Here is an 18,773-nt window from a genome sequence, read left to right as displayed (position 1 = left end):
CACACACACACACACACACACACACACACACACACACACACACACACTCAGAGTGGTTATGGCTCTACCTAGAGAAAATAAAGACAATCAAGCAAGAATCATCTTATTCCACACACCATGTCTGAAATATATCTATACTTAACCCTATTTTAGTCAGGGTTTTCCAGAAAAAAAGAACCATTAGAGAGAGAGAGAGAGAGATTGTTTATATATTATATGTATTATATGTTGCATATATTACATATAACATATATGAGAGAGAGAGAAAGCAAGAGAGAGGGAGAGAGAGAGATTCATTATGATGAATTGGCTCACACAGTTGTGGAGTCTGAGAAATCACATGACCTACCATCTGTAGGCTGGAGACCTAAGAGAGCTGGTGGTATAATCCAGTCTGAGTCCAACTATGAGAAAATACAGGAACATTTATGAAATCTACTCATCTTATTTCTATAACATCCATACTTGATTTGCTGTGACTTTCCATTTCATTCAGACTAAAAGCCTACAAAGTCCTACATGATCTTCTCAACCCATTACCTCTGGTTTAATTTGTGCCTACATTCTCCCTTCCTCTTCTTCCAGATAACTGTATGATGTCTTCCTTATCTCCTTCAGATCTTTCCTCAAAATGCCATCTTATCCATGACCTTTCTATGACCACATTCAAAATTGCAATTTCACCCAGAGTTGTTATTATGTATCTCTACAGCACTTACCACTTATGTATCTTACAGCTAATATACATTATAGTTTCCTTTTTTATTTTGTCTATTTTATGCCTTCTGCAACTAGAATATAAGTTCCATGAAGATAAAAATATGCATTTGTTTAGCTGACTGCTATATCCTCAGTGCCTGGAAAAGAGCCTTACACAAGGAGACAGTTTAGTAAATATTTCTGAATCAATGTTGTATAGAAGAATGATTGAATGAAAATGCTTTTATCTGTATATTCAGAGTTACCCAGGGCTAACTGGTATGTGTATCAACACTAGTTACCCAGCTCAGTACAACTAAATGGCATTTCCTGTTTACCTTACAAGAGTCCATAAATTTGGAGTCCTTAGGAAAATATCATCTTGACTGTGTATTGGTAAATTATTTTCACAAATTGACTTTGACACAAAATAGATTATAGACTGAATGTGAAACAAAACTATAAAACTCCTAGAAAATAACATAGGAGAGAATCTAGATGACCTTGGGTATAACAATAATGCCAAAGACATGATCCATGAAAGAAAAATTAATAAGGGGGACTTTTTTAAAAATAAAAAAATTCTGCTCTGTGAAAGACATTGTTGAGAGAATGAAATACAAGCCACAGACAAGGAGAACGTATTTGCAAAAGACAAATCTGATAAAGGACTCTTATGTAAAACATACAAAGAACTCTTAAAACTCAACAATAGAAAACAAGGAACCCAATTAAACAATGGGCAAAAGACCTTACCAGACACCTCACCAAAGAAGATATACAGGTGGCAAATAGGCATATGAAAAAATGTTCCACATCTTATGTCATCAGGAAAATGCAAATTAAAGCAACAATAAGATATCTCTACACACCTATTAAAATGGCCAAAACTTAGAATACTGACAATATTGGGCAAGAGGGGTTCTCATTCATTGCTGGAGGGAATACAAAATGGTACAGCCTCTTTGAAGACTGCTTGGCAGTTTCTTACAAAGCTACACATACTCTTACCATGTGATACAGCAATTTGGCTCCTTGGTATTTATCCAACTGAGTTGAAAACTTATGTCCACATAAAAATCTGCAATGAATATTTATAGCAGCTCTATTCATAATTGCCAAAACTTGGTAGCAACCATTATGTCCTTCAGTAGGTGAATGGATTAATAAACTGTGGTATATTCAGACAATGGAATATTATTTAGCATTAAAAATGATCTATCAAGCCATAAAAAGACATGGAGGAATCTTAAATGCATATTATTAAGTGAAATAAGTCAATCTGAAGAGGTCACATACTGTATGTTTCCAACTGTATGACATTCTGGAAAAGGCAAAACTATAGAGACAGTGAAAAGATCAGTTGCCAAGGCTAGGGAGAGGAGAGGGACAGATGAATGAGTAGAGTGCAAAAGATTTTTAGGGTAGTGAAAATTCTCTATATGATACTATAATGGTGGATATATGTTGTTATACATTTGTCCAAAGCCATAGAACATACAACACAAAGAGTGAACCCTGATGTAAACTATGGAATTTGGGTGATTATGTCAATGTAGTTGCATTGATTGTAACTGACTGTAACAAATGTACCACTCAGGTTCAAATGTTGATAGTGTGTGAAGCTGTGTACGTGTGGTGGAAGAGACTGTATGGAAATTCTCTACTGGTCAATTTTGCTGTTAACCTAAAACTGCTCTAAAAAGTTGTCTATTTTACTTGACTTTGAAATATAAAATCGAGCATACAATTGTTCTGTCCACTAATGATGCATAAAAATTATGCTCCCCCCCCCACCAATTTAGAAGCTTCAAATAATTTTACCATGTTGCCAGATTCTGTGTTTCAGGGTCAAACACAGGAGTAACGATTTCACAATGAAGACCATAATGTCTGGTCTTCACTTGGAAAAAATTCAAATTCCAGTGATGACTTGGAGGGTGGAATCATCTGAAGGCTTATTCAGCCATATGAATGTCTCCTGAACTAGAAAGATCCAAAGATTGAATGCCTACATGTGACCTCACCATGATTTTTTAATTCTCACAGCATGGCAGATTCAAGGTAGTTGGACTTTGTATATAGTATCACAGGGCTCCAAATACAAGTGTTTAGGTAAATAATACAGAAGCTGCATCTCATTTTATAACTCATCTAAGAGTCATAAAAAGTAATTTCTATAGTATTTTGTTGGTCAAACAATTACTCATCATCTATATTCTTGAGGAGGGGAATTTGAATCCATCTGTTAATGGGTGAAGTCAATGTCACATTGTAGAAGAGCAACTGGGAAGGGGATAATAGTTGCAAATATCTTTGGAGAATGAAATTTGCCAAAACAATTATGTAAACATACATGTAGCTCCTTTGAAATCTCAAATTGAAATAAACATGAAGTTATAAAAGCCAGAATCATATAGCAAATCAAATTTTGATATTTTTACTAAAAATTATATGCTTAAGATGCAGCTAATGTAGCACTTTGAGGAAAAAATATAGCATTAAAATGTTCACATAATACATAAGAAAGGTTTCAAATATGTTATCTATCTTCCACATTAAAACTAGAAAAACAGGAAAAAATTAAATCCAAATCACAGTAAAGAAAGAATATAATAAAGGTAAAAGCAGAAATCAATGAGATGGAAAAGAGCAAGGACAACAGAAAAATCAATAACACCAAAAGCTGCTTATTTTAAAATATTAATCAAATTGTGAACCACTCATCAACTGATAAAGAAAAATGAAAGAGAAGGCACGATCTAGTAGTATCAGAAATGAAAGAATGAACAGAACTACAGATCCTACAGATGTTAAACGATAAGGGAAAAACTTTAAGAACTTAGATTTAACAGACAAATTCCTTGAAAGACAAAAACTATCAAAGCTCACTCTCAAATAATTAGGAAACCTAAGGAATCTTACATCTAATAAGAATTTGAACTAATATTATTACAAAACTTTCCTACAAAGAAATCTCCAGAACTGAATGGCTTCCCTGGAAAATCCTACCTACTATTTAAGGAAGTAATAATATCAGTTCTACACAAACTCTTCCAGAATCTCTAAGAGAAGGGAACAGATTCTAAAAAATATTATGTGGATATGATTACTCTGATAGTAAAACCAGAGAAAGACTAAATTTCTCAGGATTTGCCTTTGACAGGAAGTCATATGAATGGAATCGTATAATATATAGCTTTAAGCGTCTGGTACCTTTCTCTCAGCATTTATTTTTGTGATTCATACGTGTGGTTTTGTTCCATTTTATTGTTAAATAGTATTCCATTTTACAGACAATGCACAATTTGTTTATCCATTCATCAGTTGATGGATTTTAAGTTCCATGATTGACACAAGTTACCATTCTAAATATATTTATGTCTTCATTGAGATACAGAACTAATATAAAATAAATACTGATATACAGTGCAGCCTGCCTGTAATCTGTAATCTGTATCCCATAGCCAAAAAGAGATAAAATCACAATAAAGATATTCTGATAGTTTTTGTTGTGAAAAGCAGAAACCAACTAAAGAAAACTTTCAAATACTTACAATCAGATTGACACCCTTAAGTAACAAATTGCTTTTGACCTTGAATCTTTTGGGTCTTGCTGTAAAGTTATTTTCAAAGCTCAGTTGTTTAAATGTCCCCCCTGATATCCTTTTTCCTCAAATCACACATAAGTCATTAAAGAGTCTCCTGATCTTTCTCAGGATGTGCTCTATATTTTTTTAAATAAATGTTCTTACCATTCCATCTCCAAATTAAAATCCTTGAAAATTCCCTTAGTCCTTAATGTAAAATTAAAGATATCCTACAACTAGGCTACAAATTATCTTTCCAGACTCAATTTTCATTTTTTTCAGTTACCTCCTGAGTAGCCTGTTTCAGAGAAATGATTTTTCTCCTTTTCAGTATATACACTGATATTTTTAAAAGTCAGACCATTTTCCATCCAGTGTGTCTTCATCTTCAACGACGCAGACTCCTCCCATTCTGCATGGGCAAATGTTACCTCTCTCAATTTCGACAGAAACCCAGATTTCCAAATAAACTGTACCTGATTTTTCCCACCTGGGAATTATTTCTATTCCCTTCTTGTATCCTTTATAGTCACATATTTAACTAATATATCTACACCTTATATGACAGAAAGTGATAGACACTTGTGAACATAGGCAAGTCCTTTTGTTTGTTGATTTGTTTCTTAATTACTTTCTAAGTTACAAAATTCTCTACCACATCAATCTTTTTGTGAGGTGGAGTTTGCTTCTTTCTATAGTAAATCAGAATGTCAGATACTCAATTTCCCGGACTTCCTTGCTGCAGTGGTAGGAGCATGTGATCAGACTTAGCCCATCAGACACAGCCAACCAGGAATTTGAATTAAGACATAGCAATACAGAGGAGTAAACAGAGGGAAGGTTTCAATCTGGCAGCAATGGCATCAGCAGTGTCAACAGCAACATTAGGTGCATAAGTGGATGGAAGCAATAACCAGCAATAGCAGTCATTGCCCGCCAACAGCAGCTCTGCCCAGGAAGGCCTCATCTATCTCATTTTGAAGAGTGATTTTTTACTATGATTCTGACTGCCTGGCCTCCCTCAATACCACCTTTTTCTTCATCATGTTTCTTTAGCCTGCTAGTAATTTTGCTAAGAACTCATCCATTGTCTTGTGTAAATAAATCCCATTTTCTGTTTAAATCAGGCTGCTCACAATTGAGAATCCCTATCAGAGCTGCACATCACTAAGTCATTGCAGAAATGCCATAAGGTGGGTATTAATATTCTCACCTGCATATGAAGAAAATGGAGCTCAGAGAGGATGTATAATTTGTCTAAAAGTCATTCATTTGGCATGTATTATTTATTAACTTTCTTATTAAGCATCATGTTTCTTCTGCAGTGGGAAGATAATATTTAGAGAAAGTCATGAAATAGCAAGTTGTCTGGGATTTGAAAAATATGGAAAATAATTAAATAACAATTACAAAAAACAGAAATAACCCTTAAAATTAAGTTTAAGGTCAATATTTTTGATGACGTATCTGACTTTATTCATGTTTCCTAATACAGATTTTGTTTCAGATTGACAAACTTTCTAGTTTCTCTCCTGCAGAGGGTAACAAGGAAGGAACATGGATGAGAGGAGAAATGAGCAGTAACTGCACTGAAATTGTGGTTATTAAAGGGAGTGGGCACAAAATATTGTCTTGGTAGCTAGTAAACACTGGCTATAGAGCCACAAGATTTCTTGAGGCCCTACTTCTTTTAAACCTTGTAGCCTATTAGGACCACAAAATTTCTGTATCACCTCTTAAAAAAAATCTCACAAATTTTATGAACCAAAACTTAGAAAACACTTTTTTAATTAACAATTTTGAAAAGTAGTGTCCCTTTCTTCTCAAACAGTAGGAGGTGGCAGGATCTGTTAGATATGTGGGAACCATGTACTTCTTTTATTTTATTAAAACTCTCATGCCCATGTCCAGTTTGGTATGTATGCCAGAATGTGAATGTTTTCTTGGCACTTTCTAAGAAATCTGGAAAGATCTAAATGAACATAAGAACTGGTGGGTGATAAGTGTGTCACAACCAGAATTATAGATTTTAGAGTTGGGAGGAAACAGAGTTGCCTATTTTTAAAATATAAATTCCAACTGTTCAAAACCCTGTAGTTTCCAGGATTTAATTAATGCTCTCTTTGAGGGCCCGTTAATGAGGTGTAGAGACTTCTGGGTTAGACTTTATTGGCACTCTAATAACATATATTACATATTTAAAGACTATTTTGGAATGTGTAATTCTCCCAACTTCTGCAAAAGTGTGACTTCAAGCAAAGGAAATTGTCATCCAGCATGGATGATTCTAGGGAGTGCTCTTTCTAACAACGGTCTCTAAACAGAAACTATGTGTTATAGGTGAGGCTGTGCCCCTACATCCCTGTACAAATTTGCTAGGCTGCTGTAACAAAGTACCATAGACTGGTTGGCTTCAAAAATGGAAATTTACCTTCTCACAGCTCTGGAGACCAGAGATCGGGGGTGGGTCCTTCTGAGGCTGTGAGGGAGAGTCTGTTCCATTCTTCTGTCCTAGCTTTGATGGTTTGCTGACAATCTCTGGTTTCCTTGGCTTGTAGAAGCATCGCCAAATCTCTGTCTTCATCTTTATATGGCCTTCTCCCTGTGTGCTTGTCCATGTCCAAATTTCCCCTTTTTATAAGGACACAAGTCATATTGGATTATAGGTCCACCTTAGTCCAGTATGACCTCATCTTAACTAATTACACCTGCAACAACCCTGTTCCTAAATAAGGTCAAATTCTGAGGTACAGGAAATAGGACGTCAACATATGAATTTTGAAGGAACATAATTCAACCTAAAACAATTCAAATATAGACGAGCCAGTGTCCTCTGGTTCCTGGTCCTTTGCCAGCTCAGCCTCTCTAACCAGACTGCCCTTTCTAGTCTTCCCTCCCCATTTTCTCCCTGCTTGCTGTCATAAAGAAAACCCACAACTCTCCTGAAGTAGATTTCCTTATAATTTTCTGAAGGCTTTCCAGAAAGCTACAGATGAATATTAATCTCTCCTTTTTCAGTCCATTCATCTCATTTACAAATTTAACAGCTTTTTATCATTAGTCATCTTTACTTCTTTATCTCAAAAAGTTGCTTATCTCTTAAGAGTGGCAATCATTATGCCCTTAATTTGGTGTGTCCTGTACTGTGTTCCATAGGTGGATTTGTGGCTCTGGAGCTCAAGAAAACATGGCTGTTCTACAGCAGAGAGTAGACATTTGCTGTCTTGATTAAAGAGAAAAGACAAGAGAAATGAAAAGAGGGAAAAAGAAAAGAATAGAAAAAGGAAAACACAAATTATTTCTTAAGCAAAAGCTAAAGAAGGTGCTGGACATATGTTCTTTTGGAACATTTTGCATTTCAATTGAGAAGGTGGCTGCATTGCAAATTAACATAGATATATTTAGCACAAAGAATATACTCTGATACAAGAAGCCTTTTGTGATAAATGCAGCTCTTTGACATTGAGCCAGTTTAGAGGGCAGAGGTGCTGTTAATTCAGCTTTGCTAAAGGTATTTGGTTGCTAACTGACTTTCTGTTTCGCATTATATTTGCAGCCCTAGATTCTCCAAAAGAATCTCTGCATAGCAACTAAGGCATCTTGAGTGATGAAGTTCTAGGTAGCATTGCTGTAGAACGCTTTGCTCTGAGGAACAAAGCCAACCCTCTAGAAACTGGAGGAACAGTGAGTGGCCGGAGAGTGTTAACTGTATTCTCCAGGGTGCAGAGAAGGACACTTTACCATTTCCTGTCCTTCCCTTTATAAACTCACTGTCATTTTTTACCCCCAATTCTTAAGTGCATTCTCTGGCAGATATCATGGATTTTCTTCTGACCCTTTTTGTCAATTAGAAGTCATTTTCAGATTTAAGAAAAAATACACTTTTAGGTAAAAATTCGTTCTTTTTAATATTATTCCTATCAGCGCTAATGTAATAGTTAATGAAAAAAACATTTTTAATAACCACCTTTAAAATCCTTCATCAGTGATTTCTTGCTTCAGATACTGAGTAGTCTTGATTCCTTTTATTCTCAGCCTCAAGGGCTCTCAATCTGAGTCTTATTTTAACATCCTTTTTACACTATACTTATTGTACATGCCTTCCCTCCAGACTGCAGGTTCTTTGAACGCAGAGATAGACATTTTTTTTTCTTTTTTATCCCCATAGGTCAGCATATCCTTGCCATCCATAAATGCTCAAAAAAATGTTTGTGAATGAGTGAATGAATAAAACTGTTTAAAAAGAGTTAGGTAGTATTTTTTTAATTCAGTGCCAATGTACACTTAGCAATGTCACAGAGAATAGCAGCTTGCTAGGAAAAGTAATTTGAGAATGTCTGTGTTCAAAGACTAAGAGCAAAATGATATTAAATAGTTTTTCACTGGTGAGTCTCTGGAGACAGTAGGTGAGACATTGCTAGTTAAACTGTACTACCACAAAACATTACAGTATTAGACTGTAGCCTGTAATCAACCCCAGCTGGAAGCCCATATCAACATTTCTGTGTTTCTTGCCAGTTCCTTGTTAATCTTTTAAAAGGGTAGGTAAAAACAAGGCCAATGAGTTGTATTACAAGGGATGATTTATGGATCCCAGTTATTCAAAGGTTCACTCCACATACTGCACGTGCCAAAAAAAATCCATTTCAGAAATGTTTAATTGACTGATTATGCTGTGCAGCATAATTGGCTGAAGAGTACGAAGGGCACTTTGTTATAGACTTTATGTGTCCTCTTTTCATTTTTAAAATAATTTAGGTTTCTCATTCATTGACCATAGTGACAAAGGCTTTCAGAGGTAGAAGAGTAGAGCCCGTAAGCCCATGACCTCTCCCATATCTTCCAGTCATGACCCTCAAATAAATATGAGCTTTTAGAAAGAACTTGATGCATTCACTACTAAGCGTAGATTTTGAGATGAGCTTTGAACTCTTCTTCCAAGGTCACCTGGTAGCATTAATTTCAAAATTGGTATATGGCAAAGGCATCTTCATATCAACTAAAAATATAATGGAAAAATTTTGAAACTCTTAGAACAATAATAGATATCTGAAAAATTTCTAGCATCAAATAAAACAATGTATTGTCTATCATTGAAAATAAAGCTCTAGACCTTTGAAATGGAATTTCTAAAGTGATATGCATGAGCTAATGAGGGGATTGGAACACTGAAAGAATGATTTTTGTTTTCATAATTGATAAAAATAATGATGGTACATTATTATACTCATTTTTAGTTGGTAAAATAGTTCCAGTGCAATGAGAATTCACTGAGTGACTCTCATGTACCAAAATCCTAGGGAATGCTTTCTTCGCAGAGCTGCAATCTTTTAGGGAAGGAAGGAAAAAACAAAGAGAAAAGATGCCAAATGTTGTTTTAATATTGTTTTTCTTTCAAAGCGTAATGTTCATTAAATAAAATTTGTAACAATATATATAAATATAAAGAAGGAAATTAAACTACTTCTATGAGAAATAGTTTTTATTAATGTGTTCATATTTTGATTATATGTGTGTGTGTGTGTGTGTGTGTGTCCGTGTATGTTTTTATGCAGAATAAAATACATTCTTACTTTTTTTTTTTTTTTTTTTTGCAGTACGCGGGCCTCTCACTGTTGTGGCCTCTCCTGTTGCGGAGCACAGGCTCCGGACGCGCAGGCTGAGCAGCCATGGCTCATGGGCCCTGCCGCTCCGCGTCATGTGGGATCTTCCTGGACCGGGGCAAGAACCCCTGTCCCCTGCATAAGCAGGCGGACTCTCTACCACTGCGCCACCAGGGAAGCCCCATTCTTACTTTTTAGCTTAAACTCATTTTGTGGGTATATCACAGTATTGGATTTTCGTAAATAGTTATTCATGGTTGCTTAATAGTCTATTTTGCAGGTGTATCAGAGGTTATTTAACTGTAACTGGGCTTTTAAGTTTGTACATTCAGTGTAGCACTCTGGTGGACTAGGCCTATCAGGAGTTGCTTGGTTACCTGAACTACATTTTTGCTGGAGAGAAATACATTCTCCCTCATTGCGCAGTTGCATCTGCCTGTGAGTTTTCATAGAGATTGTTGTCAATCCTGGCATAGGACATAGGGACTTGAAAGTTCCCTGGGATACCCAAGGCCTGGTGCAACAATGGCAGTGCTTGATGGAAGTCTGCCCATCTCATAGATGTAGGGTGAGCAGTATCAGCTCCTGTCGAGAAACTGCATCATCGTTAGCAGCAGAATTTCCCAGGGATTTGGCAGTGTTTCCCAGTGGAATACTGTTAGAGAAAACAATGATATAAAGGCACCAAGAAAATGTAAAAACTCATTTACTTTAAGTTGACAAAATATATGAGCATTAACGTACAAGAGACAAAAGATGAGCTAGAAAGTGTGTTGCTTATCGATGTATTGCTCAGCTCCAAACCCAAACTTTTTTTCCGCTTTGTAAAAATGAATCTGGGCCCTTTAATTTTTTTTTTTCCTTTGCTGGCTGGCATGATGTTAAGCTTCGTTAGTAGAGGGTACTGAGGAGACATTGAGGGAGGAATGGATTTTGCTTTCTGGTACTGGTGTTTGCTTGGCAGGCTCCTGCAGGGAGCCCAGCTTCCACTGGTGTGCCCCCAGCCCTGGGCATAGTTTAGCAGTGTGCCTCTGTTGAGCAGCTTAACACAAACAGCTTTCTCCTGCAACCCAATGGGTGCATATACTGCAAGTCACCAAGGGCAGATGTCCAGCAAGTTCTGCCAGCACAGTACCACAGTGACTTGTCTGTCATCCAGAGAACCACAGCTGTGTCTTCTACAACAAAGTCTGGAGCTCAGCCTGGGGAAAGGAGGCACACTTCTCCCTGGACACTCTGTCTCAGCCCTAGGGCTACAGGTGGTTCCCTATATCTTCTATTTCTTCGTTCTTTTGAGTTTTCTTTACTCCTGATTAGTTATTCCATCATTATTCCAATCCCTTGTTATATTTAATAATTCTTTATATTAAACTTTTTCTGTTCAAATTACCATGTGGCTTTTCTTTTCTTGTTGGATATTTACTAATATAATGAGTTACCAGGGATTCAGGGAAAGATGTAACAAGAGTGAGCAAAAAATAAGAAAACAATGCCTGGAAATGGAAATTGAAATGGAAAGTTTAAATCTTCTTATGAGACAGTAAAGAACATAAAAGCACAACATAAAATCACATCAGTAAGATGGACCACATACAAGGGAACCAACAGTCCCATGGCCTACAGAAAGCCAAGGTGAATAAGATCTGCCTTGTGGTTGAACAAAATGATAAAAACCTTTAATGAGTAAATTGTTTATTTTTCAGAAAAAATTTAGTATTTTACTTTTCATCTTTTATATTTGTATTCATTTATTTTTTATTGAAGTGTAGTTGCTGTACAATATTACGTAAGTTATAGGTGTACCATACAGTGATTCACAATTTTCAAATGTTATACTCCCTTTATAGTTATTATAAAATATTGGTTACACTTCCTTGTGTTGTACAATATATCCTTGTAGCTTATTTTTTACCTATTTTTTTGGGCCTCTTACTCCCCTACCCATATATTGCCCCTCCCTCATTCCCTCTTCCCACTGGTAATCAATAGTTTGTTCTCTAATACCTGTGAATCTGCTTCTTTTTTTGTTATTGTCACTGGCTTGTTGTATTTTTTAGATTTCACATATACGTGATATCATACAGTATTTGTCTTTCTCTTTTGACATATTTCACTTAGCATAATGAGTAAATTATTTTTATATCAGTGTGTCAGAAATTATCTTATGCATAGTAAAAATAAAACTATAGTATTTATTTAATAAAATTCATACTAAGAGGCATATTTAAGGAATTGTTACAGCCTGATTTTGGAAAGTGTATTTTTCCAGCAGAAACAGATGATAGTGAGTCGAGACATTTGAGTTTTTATTTGTTGTCCTAGAGCAGAGGTTGGTGAACTATGGGCTAAGGGCCAAATCGGACTTCTACCTGCTGTGTGAATAAAGTTTTGTTGGAGCACAATCTTACCCGTTTGCTTACTTACTGTCTATGGGGGCTTTCACACTACGACAGCAGAGCTGTGTACTTGCAATATAAATTGTATGACCTGCAAAGCTAAAATGTTTACTCTCTGACTCTTTACAGAAAAGTCTGCCAACTGCTGACCTAGAAGCAAACGTGTGACACTGTGTCGAGTGCTTGCCATGTTTTACCTCAATCAGTGGTAAACTATGACTATGACCCTCAGAGGTGGGCGCTCTCACTACACCAGGTTTGCAAAGGCGGCTGAAGCTTATAGACTACTAGCGCTGGTGGGAAAGTTAGAAGGCTTGGGAGTCACACCCGCAAGATTCAAGTTCTGCCTCCACTTTTTAATTTGTTCTGTCAAATATCTGCTCTCTCCAAGCCTCTGTGCCTACAAGGAGGATATGGAGGAAAAACAACTGCCACATAGAGCTGCTATAACTAATAATTCAGCTATTTTAAATGAAGAATTTAGCTTAGTACCTGTGACCTGGAAAATGCTCAGTTTGTATTATTAGAGAAGTGAAAACACTTGGCCAAGACATCATGGTCAGTAGCAGAGCTGGCATTCCAATACAGCATGTCTGAGTCTGGAGCCCAAATTCAAAACCAATATGGGAAACTACTAAGTGCTTAAGAACATCTGAGATACACTCTTTTCTCCCCTTTGAGCTCTCTTATTTTCCCTTCTTTAGGAACAAGAAGTCTTGGAGTAGAGTTACACTATTGATCTATAGCCAGTAAATCTACTGATACCAGAATTTCTTAGTTCTAACTTTGTCAGGCATACCTTGGAGACATTGTGGGTTCAGTTCCAAGCACTGCAATAAAGTGAATATCACAATAAAGTGAGTCACGTGAATTTTTTTTGTCTCCTAGTGCATATTATAGTTAGGTTTACACTACACTATAGTCTATTAAGTGTGCAATAGCATTATGTTTCAAAAACAAAGTGCAGACCTTAATTTTAAAAAAATGCTTTATTGCTAAAAAATGCTAACTCTCATCTGAGCCTTCAGCAAGATGTAGCAGTAACATCAAAGATCAGTGATCACAAAATAACCATAATAAATATAATGATAATGAAAATGTTTGGCGTATTGTAAGAATTGCCAAAATGTGACACAGAAGCAAGATATGGGCAAATGCTGTTGGAAAAATGATGCCCATGACTTGTTTGACACAGGGTTGCCACAAACTTTCAATTTGTAAAAAAAACACAATTTCTGTGAAGCCCAATAAAATGAAGTACAATGAAATGAGGTATGTGGGTATTCTATAGGGGCTGTTATTACTCAGTAAACATTGTTTCTTTCTAGAAGTTCTCCCCAGTTATGGGTTAAGGAAGGTGTGGTAGGCAAATTCTCAGATGGCCCCCAGACCCTGTCCCCTAGTGTACTTACCTGTTTAATCACCTCTCTTTGAATGTGGGTGGAGCTTGTGAATATGATGGGATTTCACCCTCATGCTTAGGTGAAGAGATTTTGCAGAAGTAATTAAGGTTTCTATCAGGTGACTTTGAGTTAATCACAGAAGATTATCCTGAGTGGGACTGACCCAAGCAAACAAGGCCTTTATAAGAGAGATTTAAAGCAACAGAGATTTTGCTCCTGGCCTTGGAGAAGTGAGTTTCCATGTTGTGATAGAGTCTTTGTGAAGGTTGTGAGGAGGTCACATGACTGGAAACTACTAGCAGTTCCTAGTAGTTGAGTATAGTCACCTGTTGAAAATCAGCAAGAGAAAGGGACCTCAGTCCCAAAGCTGCATGAAAACTAACTGGATCTTTCCCCAGTCAACCCCCAAATTGCACCCTGGTAGATCTTGAAATAGAGAATCTTACCAGCCTGTGCCCAGACTCATAACCCAGAGGAACTATGAAAGAATAAGCATGTGTTGTCTTAACCTGCTAAGTTTGTAGTAATTTGCTCTATAGCAATATAAAACTATAGAAAGCTGTAGTAAAGTCATGGAAAATATTTTTCAACATCTAGCTGGAGGAAAGGAGAACATTTGCTGAAATCAGGCTCTCTGTTCTTTTCAGAATGGGACTTTTGGTCCATTGCCACTGTGTGCTTGTCTAGGAGGTAGCAGAGTCCTACAGAGTAGGACCTTAATGCTCCAATCACACTATTGTTATAACCCCTTACTATTGTTGCTTATTAACTTTCATTGGGAGCTTATCATACACCAGCCCCATTTTATTTTTTAAAAAAAATTTTTTTAAGAAGATGTTGGGGGTAGGAGTGTATTAATTTATTTTTGCTGTGTTGGGTCTTCATTTCTGTGCGAGTGCTTTCTCTAGTTGTGGCAAGTGGGGGCCACTCTTCATCACGGTGCACAGGTCTCTCACTATCGCGGCCTCTCTTGTTGCGGAGCACAGGCTCCAGACGCGCAGGCCCAGTAGTTGTGGCTCATAGGCCTTGTTGCTCTGCGGCATGTGGGATCCTCCCAGACCAAGCCTCAAACCCGTGTCCCCTGCATTAGCAGGCAGATTCTCAACCACTGCACCACCAGGGAAGCCCCACCAGCCCCATTTTAAATGAGAATGTATTGATATTATTTTTATAGTAAGAAATAAATTATTGAAAAAGTAATGACTAGATTTGGTTTATTTTTATTGATTATAACTGAGTGTATGAGAAATGCCAGTTCTTGGATTAATTTCATAGTCTTTCAAAGCAGGACTGTTGAGTTTGTTTCAAGAGCGGACTTTGTGATAAAATAATTTGTTAAAGGCAGGGAAGGAGGAACTGTGGCCTTGTGAGTTGAGCATTTGTGAGTTGAATTTTGTGTTTAAAATATATAATGGCCTAACAGTGGCAGATGCAGCTCTGTGGTAATGAAATGGATAAATGCTGGGAAAGGGAAAAGGAAGAAATTATCCAGCAGGCCGACCAAGGTTGAGCTACTACCTGGGTGGTAGGGTGCTGTATAGTCTCTGCTGCTGTAACAATTTTCCACAAGCGTAGTGGCTTAAAAATGTAAATTTATTACCTCACAGTCTGGACTGGCCCTTCACATTGCTCTGTTCCTGGTTTCTTTAGGCTGGATGGGGGTGTCAGCTGGCTGGGCTGTTATCAAGAGGATCTCAGAAGAATCTACTCCAAAGCTCATTCGCATCATTGGCAGAATCCATTTCCTTTTGCTTTTAGGACTCGGGTCCCTGTTTCCTGGCTGGCTGTCACCCGGAGGACATCCTTAGCTCCTGGGAAGCCTCTCTCTGGTCCTTGTACATGGGCCCCTTTATCTCAGAGTCAGCAATACTGCATCATAACCTTGTCAGACTTGGAATCTCTGACTTCTCCTTCTGCCATATCTTTCTGACCCCAGCCAGAGAAGCCTCTTCACTTTGAAGGGTGGACGTGATTAGAGTAGGCCCACCCAGGTAACCTAGGATAGTCTTCCAGTCCTAAAGGAGATAACCTAATTACACCTGCAAAGTCTTTTTTTTTTTTTGCCCCATGCCATGTCGCATATTCTTACATTGGGACACAAGCATCTTTGGGGCCATTATTCTGCTCACCATGGATGCACTCTTGGGAAGCAGTGGTCAAGTCTAGCACAGGGTTCCCAAATATGTTCATCAAGATTTAGAACCAGAGGCAGGGGTTGTAGCACACGCCCTCTCACGTGGGAACAAAGGTCTAGCACAAGCCATGTAGTTTACCCAGGTTAAGTTCAGCTTCTGCTATGGCTACATACCGGCCATGCGTGGATGTGGACCTAACCTTGCATGTGTGGATCTCGGGAAAGTGAATCCCATATCCTTTTTGATAAGATGGGGGTAAGAAAACTCAATGAGTGATAATCTAAGGAGTAATGATATACTTTACAGTGATTGTCTTACAGTGATTAAATATGATAATCTATGTAAAGAGCCTTGCCCACAGTGGATGCTAAACAAATCTTAGCTCCTTCTCATCCTCTCCTACTCTATTCGCAAAAGAATCTAAAAGTTATTTTCTTCCATGATATAATTTTTTAAAAAAATACAGGAAAACTAGGGCTTCCCTGGTGGCGCAGTTGCTGAGAGTCGGCCTGCCAATGCAGGGGACGTGGGTTCATGCCCCGGTGCGGGAAGATCCCACATGCCGCAGAGCGGCTGGGCCCGTGAGCCATGGCCGCTGAGCCTGCACGTCTGGAGCCTGTGCTTCGCAACGGGAGAGGCCACAGCAGTGAGAGGCCCGCCTACCGCAAAACAAAACAAAACAAAACAAAAACAGGAAAAATCATATAGATGCCTACTATATAGGGAGATGTATACTACTCAGTGTCTACCTGGTGGTTCTCAAAGGTTTTGAACGTACCTGTGGACACTAATAAGTATACACAATTGAAATATTGACTAGTTAAGCATATGACAAATAAGATGTTATAATTTGTACATGTGAAATGCTATGTTGAAATAAATCTAAGAAGTGTAAGTAAATCATGTGGAAAGATCTTTGATAATTTTTTTTCTGTCTGTATATGGAATGTTTAATAGCAGTTTATTCTGAATTTACAGATGTGTAAAAGTTCATAAATAATTCACACAATAGGACAATTGAGAATAATTTGAACTCTATTACATCAAGCACTATTGTTTGTTATAAATATCTACATGACATTGAAACTCCAATTGCTTCTGCGACCAAGCATTAGAATTATTACTTGGCAATTAAACCAGTATCTCAATAATGTTTGCTCAGACAATACGTAAGGAAGGATTTCATGAAAACAGATATTCTCAATGGCAGCTGGAGAGTTCTTGGTTCATAATATTTTGTGCTTTTGGGAAGATCAGGAGAAGTCAAACTTTTAGTCCTGCTCTGATATCTGTTCTTCTCTATGAAGCTGGTTCTTGTTCCTCTCTTCCCAAAGGCCCAGGCTCACGCCTTTCCTTGGTGTTTTCATTATACATTGAATATTTCTGTTGGAACTTTCCTCACTATATTTGTGGGGTTTTTGGTTTGTTTGTTTCTGTTTCCCCCATCGGACTGTGAGCTCCTCAAGTGTAAAAACCACATATGTCACTTCTGTTTGCAGGTCTTGTTTGGTTTTCTGGGTTAGACATGGCCCCCAGTAAAGCACTGCAGTTAAAGGCACTGAAGAACTTCAGTTGCAAGTGGCGGAAGGCCTAAGAAAAGAATTTAAAACAATGAAGGTAGATCTGGGCTAACATACAGTATAAGAGGGAAAGGGAGTTTCAAGACAGAATAGGAGAAATGTATACTTAATTTCAACTATCTTACCCTGGCCTCAAGGTGTGTTCAAATTTAGTTAGTCTATTGAATCTGGAATACATACCATCATATTTTTTCAGAAATATTTTCAGTTGTTTAACAATTCAAAATCAGCAATAATCCTAATAATTTTTTAAAAAATAAGGAAAGAAAGAATAAAATATAAAAAAGAAAGAAGAAAAGACACTTGTGCTAATGATCTACTGATCTGAGGTTGTGATCAGAATATTGAAATTAAGAGCTAGACTCCAATAGGGCATATACTTGACTTGTACATCACTTTTTTAAAAGGAAATCCAGCCTGTTTTTCCCAGAGTAATTATTTAATGAGGCTGAGGACACACACTACATGCTGGCCCATGGCTCTGAAAGTATGAAAGCCTAAATCTTAGAACTAAAAGAATTTCAAGTTCACCATCACATTCAGATGGGCTATGTGGCTGAACTGGTGATCTGGGCCATATTAACAGTTGGTTCTACCTCAATGAGCTAATTATACATAGAGAATGAGGAAGACACAAAATTAAAGTTATTCAGAAGAAGTGCCGTGATAATCACCCTTAATAAAAACCTATGAGACTATTCCTACTTCCTGAGGCTTTTATAAATAACAAACAGATGATGCCTGATAATAATCAGAAACTACCATTTCAAACAGTTATAAGATATTCTATATTATGCTCAATCCAATGAACTGGAGCAGCAAATGCGTAACCATATTTTATATATATATATATAATTTTTTTTCTCCCTAATTTATCATCTTGCCACGGGTACTGGTTCTGGACTCTTTCACTACATATAGTTTGTAACATAATCCTTTACTCCTTTACTTCACACTTGTTTATCATCTCAAAATTTAGACTGAACATATTAAATCTTAGTAAAAAGAAGTGTCCGATTCCTCATTATAATTCCCAGTTAAAAATATCTTCCACCAGCAAACATATTCAAGATGTTATTTAGCACTCATAAAATATTAATATGTTCAAGATTAGTAATTTTATGGGTCTATCCAGAGGTTGGATAAACTTATTTGTTCAATTTCTATTAAATACTTGAAGAGCTCATGCTCTGTAACAGATAAATTCTTAATAAAGGCATTTGCCTAAGAGTGCAGTGTTCTTTCAAAGCCAGACGTCACTTTAGGCCGTATGCCCTGTGACTCAGAGCAAGAGTTCGGATTAGTCATACAAAATTTACTTTTTTATTGTACAACTAGAATGGCCAGTTGATTTTCCAAAGTAAATT

Source organism: Monodon monoceros, unplaced genomic scaffold (genome assembly GCF_005190385.1).
Source record: "Monodon monoceros isolate NGI ecotype Baffin Bay Population unplaced genomic scaffold, NGI_Narwhal_1 Super_Scaffold_19, whole genome shotgun sequence".
In the NCBI taxonomy this organism is placed as follows: Eukaryota; Metazoa; Chordata; class Mammalia; order Artiodactyla; family Monodontidae; genus Monodon; species Monodon monoceros.
Note: the sequence above shows the minus strand (reverse complement) of the source record.